This window comes from Hyperolius riggenbachi, chromosome 2, assembly GCF_040937935.1.
Source record: "Hyperolius riggenbachi isolate aHypRig1 chromosome 2, aHypRig1.pri, whole genome shotgun sequence".
Lineage (NCBI taxonomy): Eukaryota > Metazoa > Chordata > Amphibia > Anura > Hyperoliidae > Hyperolius > Hyperolius riggenbachi.
This window is the reverse complement of record NC_090647.1, coordinates 152,237,443-152,243,691: the sequence shown is the minus strand read 5'-3', so window position 1 is coordinate 152,243,691 and position 6,249 is coordinate 152,237,443.

Below are 6,249 nucleotides of genomic sequence, written 5' to 3'. Positions count from 1 at the left end.
TAGCTAAGGAGCTGTGGGCCCCGATGCAAGTTTTACAATGGGGCCCCCCAAGCACTCTATACATAACAATTGATATGGTGCACCAAAACCTGCCAATGGTAACTACAGTGTCTGAGGTGCAAGAAGGGGATGGGGAACAGTTTGTTAATGATTACCAGTATTCAAAGTATCTATAGAAGTGATTATTATGAGCACAGGACCAATAGAGAGCTAAAACTGTAGTTGAGGGAGGGCCCTTCGGGGGCCCTCTGGCCCAAGGGCCCCGATGCGGTCGCTACCTCTGCAACCCCTATTGCTACGCCCCTGCTTGGGGGACCTGTGGAAGCAGTGGACTGAGTCTGGAGTAGAAACATCCAGAGACACCGTGTACTGGCATGTACAGGAAATGGGCTACAGGTGCCGCATTCCCCAGATAAAGCCACTTTTGAACCAGAAACAGCTGCAGAAGCGCCTGACCTGTACTTGACACTGGACTTCAGGCATTTTGGCATTTCCCTCTCCCCAGTCTTCCTCCAGACTCTTGCACCTTGATTTCCGAATGACGTGCAAATGTTGCTCTCATCTGAAAACAGTATTTTGGACCACTGAGCATCAGTCCAATGCTGCTTCTCTGTAGCCCGGGTTGGGCGCTTCTGCCGCTGTTTCTGGTTCAAAAGTGGCTTGACCTGGGAAATGTGGCACCTGTAGCCCATTTCCTGCACACACCTGTACACGGTGGCTCTGGGTGTTTCTACTCCACACTCAGTCCACTGCTTCCACAGGTCCCCCAAGGTCTGGAATCTGTCCTTCTCCACAATCTTCCTCAGGATCCGGTCACCTCTTCTCGTTGTGCAGCGTTTTCTGCCACACTTTTTCCTTCCCACAGACTTCTCACTGAGGTGCCTTGATACAGCACTCTGGGAACAGACTATTCGTTCAGAAATTTCTTTCTGTGTCTTACCTTCTTGCTTGAGGGTGTTAATGATGGCCTCTGGACAGCAGTCAGGTCGGCAGTCTTACCCATGATTGCGGTTTTGAGTAATGAACCAGGCTGGGAGTTTTAAAAGCCTCAGGAATCTTTTGTAGGAGTTAATTCGTTGATTCAGATGATTAGGTTAATAGCTCGTTTAGAGAACCTTCTCGTGATATGCTAATTTTTTGAGATAGGAATTTTAGGTTTTCATAAGCTGTATGCCAAAATCATCAATATTAAAACAATAAAAGGCTTTGAACTACTTCAGTTGTGTGTAATGAATCTAAAATATATGAAAGTCTAATGTTTATCAGTACATTACAGAAAATAATGAACTTTATCACAATATGCTAATTTTTGGAGAAGATCCTGTATAGCATTTGCAACTTTCAGCTCCCACCCCGAGAATTCTTTCATGGTTTTGTAGTGAATTAGCTCCCCCTCAATATCTGGCAATACTGACTGTACCCGTTTTAAGTTGCGTTCCCTTTGTGTGATGGAAATGTTCATCCATGTTGTTGTGCAAGTGTTGGATGCTACCTGCCAATCTGCCACCAGATCGGTATCTAGGGAATCACACTCTTTCCTATTCCTAAGTCCTCTGGGGGCAATATGATGCCTAATATACTCTTTTAGGAAAAACGCATCAAACCATTGGACAGATTCATATTTCTTGGCTACCTCATACTCCCTGAACAAACCAATCATGGAAGTCAGTTTGGAGCTATAGTCATCGGAAGCTTTAACATTATCATCAATTGTAATCCGTTGTCTAGGATCAGTGTCTACTAGATCGCAGATGTTGCTTAGTTTAACAGTAATGTCCTCTTTAAAGAGAACCCGAGGTGGGTTTGAAGAATATTATCTGCATACAGAGGATGGATCTGCCTATACAGCCCAGCCTCTGTTGCTATCCCAAACCCCCCTAAGATCCCCCTGCACTCTGCAATCCCTCATAAATCACAGCCACGCTGCTGACAAACAGCTTGTCAGAGCTGGCTGTGTTTATCTCTATAGTGTCAGTCTGTTGCTCTCCCCGCCTCCTGCAGAACTCCGGTCCCCGCCTGCATCCCTTCCCTCCCTGCTGATTGGAGGGAAGGGACGGGGGCAGGGACCGGAGCTATGCAGGAGGCGGGGGAGCAGCTGAGACTGACACTACAGATGTAAACACAGCCTCGCAGCACGGCTGTGATTTATGAGGGATTGCAGAGTGCAGAGGGACCTTAGTGGGGTTTGGGATAGCAACAGAGGCTGGGCTGTATAGGCAGATCCAGCCTCTGTATGCAGATAACATTCTTTAAACACACCTCGGGTTCTCTTTAAGTAAAATTGCATCATTAATGGTCACCTTTAAATAAGAGCGAGCAATGTGTGTGTATGTGGGTGGTGGTGGGGGGGGGGGGGGGGGTTATTATTGGGCAGGTGGTGGCTGTTGATAGTGGCCTTGGGCAGCAAAATGGACTAAAATGTAGACTGAGTCCATTTTTCTTCAGTGTTGCTGAATGTCATTGTAAGATACAGAGCAAACAAGCAGACTTAATGGTCAATAAACAATACACCATTCAAAATCGTTACAAGTAAAAAATCAATGTTACTGGTATGAACCAGATCCGAGAAAATAATCGTTACCCAGCCTTTGTGAAGTTGCAGCAAGATCAAAACAGCCAAAGCATGGATCCAACAAGAAGAAAATGATGTGCAATCTTGCGCTAATCTCGCCAGGCGTACCGGGTATATATTGCAACCACTAGCAGCTCCTTAGTCCTGGCTGAAGGAATGACTGTGGACATGGAAAAGAAGCAAAAAAGAGCGCTCCGTAGTGCATTAAAGTTATTTATTCCTCAAACACGCAAATTATTAAAAACACTTACTAGAAGACAATAAAATGTAGGCATATCATGGGCAAAAGCCCAGTAAGACAACCGTAGGTGGCAACCTGTTCCTCCTCTGTGGCCTGCAGTGGATGGATGTCCCAGCTGGTGGTGGACAATGGGTGCCTTCCTTTTGGTGCCCGTGTGTAGTGACTACACGACGCGTTTCGGCGTATCCACGCCTTTGTCAAGTGTGTCACTGCTCTGCACACAAAGATTTATATAGCTCTCCCTAAGGGGGTTGACCCGGATCTAAATGCTAGCTATATACTGGGCACTATGCTAGCTATATACTGGACACTATACTAGCTATATACTGGGCACTATGCTAGCTATATACTGGGCACTATACTAGTTATACTGGGCACTATACTAGCTATATACTGGGCACTATACTAGCTATACTGGGGTGACTATACTAGCCATACTGGGGCAACTAAACTCCCTATACTGGGGAAACTATGCTAACTATGCCGCCGCACCCCAGCCCCCCTCCCCCCGTAACCCGCTGCGGACAATACTGTCCACTAGGTTGCGCGTCCCTGGAGAAAAATTTGGCCAGGTAGTGGTCCCCGGGCCGGAAAAGGTTGGGGACCCCTGACTTACAGGATAGAAGTCTTGACACAGGGGATGTTAGCTAGCATTAGATGCATGTATCTCACAGAGACACTCTGTAAACACAGCTACTAAGCAGTATAGTGACATATTACAACAGGATCTTGACAACATGATGACATTGATTTTTGATAAATGTGCAGCTTGGAAGTAACAATGGTAAAGCACCACATGAAATAGATGGCATAGAGCTGGGAACATCAGACTTGGAGAAGGACTTAGTAATATTTATTTATTTATTTATTATATTTAAAAAGCGCCAACATATTATGCAGTGTTGTAATACTGTTTGCTAATAAGTTAAGTAACTGTATACAATACCAAGCAGCATTAGCTAAAGCAAATGGAATTCTGGAATGCATAAAGCAAGAAATAAAATCTCAAGATGATGGAATACTAATCCCTCTGTTAGGCCCCATTCACACTTGCGTTCTGTCACGCAAACGGACCAGATCCGCATCGGAGCCGGACCTGATACGCATGGGAGCTGTACGGCACCTATCCGCATGCGATGCGAATCCGATCCGTTTGCATGCTTATTTCTTGCGGTGTGAACACGGCTGCCATGCGGATCCGGGGGGAAAAAAAATTACAAAAGTACCTAAACTTGTTGGGGTCTGCAGAAGGTGCACCTGTAGAATCAGGTCCTCCGCTGTAGGCCTCACCTCCACCTCCGACATACTGCCAAACAGCTCCAGCACGTAAGTCACTGCTGCTCCACTGCTGCCCATGTGTCCCCATCCGAAATGGCCGCTAGAATACGCATAGGAAGTGGGGTAGAACGTCAGGTGTTTGCATCCTGTGTGTTCTGTGCTTTCCGTTCCCCATAGGCTTCCACATCCGCATGGTGCAGTCAGGATCCGTTCCGGGTGCGTGGGCCGGATAAGCCGGACCCAAAAAATAGCGCATGTTGGAAAAGCCTCCGGAGTCCGGATCCGATCCGGCTCCGGAGTGTACGGAACGTACGCGTGTGAACGTCCGCATAGCCTTTGCATTGCTATGCGGAACGTACATTCCGTTTGTACAGTATAAGGTCCGGATCCGATCAGGCAGATCCGAACAGGGAACGCTAATGTGAACCAGGCCTTAATTTGTCAGGCCACATCTGGAGTATGGGATACAGTTTTGGGCACCACACTATAGAAAGGACATTGATCTAAAATGAGTATTGAGTACAAAGACACGCAACTAAATTAATCAGAGGGATGGAAGACTTGACATACTGAGCTTATTTAGCTTGGCAAAAAGAGGTGACCTGATTAACGTACAAAAACATCAGAGGGCAGTACAAAAGCTCAGCAGATTAGCTTTTTGTCTCTAAGCTTGTAAAATGGGCAAGAGACATGACCTGTGCATGGAGTAAAAAAAAAACCTACCTTACCTAAGGAATTAGTTATGGCAAACTCTATATCTGCATTTAAAAGGGGCTTGGATGTTTTCCTTGCATAGAAGGACTTTCAGGACTATAATCACTGGGATTTATCTGACTGCCATCTGGAGTCGGAAAGGATTTTTTTTTTACTCCTTTTCGGATTCATTGACCCAAACCTGTAAAGGTTTTTTGCTTTCCCCTGGAACAACTGGGAAATGTGTTGGGTCAGGACAGTGATTCTTTTTATTTTATCTGGCTGAACTTGGTAGACAGATGTATTTTTTTTTCCAACCACACTATGTAACTATGTAAAGTTGATCCCTTGCTAAATTTACTATGTAAGAGTTGGAAAGTGACCTAAACATCAACCCACAACTCTCCCCTTCACAGACGGATTGGCTCCTGGAGGTGATCACTATGGCCTCCATTCATAAAAGCAGTGTGATAAAAAAAAAATCTGGTAGGGAAAATATTGCATTTGGTATTTTAGACCTTTGTGTGCTAATTCATAAAGATTTTCACAGCTGCCTTTGAGGTTCTGTAAATGACCGCAGCCCATTGAGCGGTACAGCAGAAATGTGGCGATATCTCTCTTATGTTACAAGCTGTAATTACGGTTTCCTGCACAGTCTTGCAGAGACGTCGTCTTCCTGCACAGATGACTCACACAGACTTCGGCTACCTGCACAGATGACTCACACAGACTTCGGCTCCCTGCACAGACGACTCACAGAGACTTCGGCTCCCTGCACAGACGACTCACAGAGATTTCGGCTCCCTGCACAGACTTTTGGCTCCCTGCACTTTGCATTGTGAAGACCTCACCAGAGGTGTCGGTAACTTCTTAAGACCTCACCAGAGGTGTCGGTAACTATCGTCAGGCTTACCGCTTGTTGTAGGCTTTATGAATTGACTTTTGCTGACAATTTACTGACATGTGTTGGAGGTGATTAAAGAGACACTGAAGCGAAAACAAAATTATGATATTATGATTTGTATGTGTAGTACAGCTAAGAAATAAAACATTAAGATCAGATACATCAGTCTAATTGTTTCCAGGACAGGAAGAGTTAAAGAGACTCTGTAACAACAAAAACCTCCCCTGGGGGGTACTCACCTCGGGTGGGGGAAGCCTCCGGATCCTAATGAGGCTTCCCACGCCGTCCTCTGTCCCACGGGGGTCTTGCCGCAGCCCTCCGAACAGCCGGCGACTGTGCCGACTGTCAGTTCAATATTTACCTTTGCTGGCTCCAGCGGGGGCGCTGTGGCGACTTTCGGCACGGAAATAGACGGAAATACCCGATCTCCGTCGGGTCCGCTCTACTGCGCAGGCGCCGGAAACTTGCGCCTGCGCAGTAGAGCAGACCCGACGGAGATCGGGTATTTCCGCCTACTTCGGCGCCGACAGCCATCAGAGTGCCTGCGCAGGAGCCAGGAAG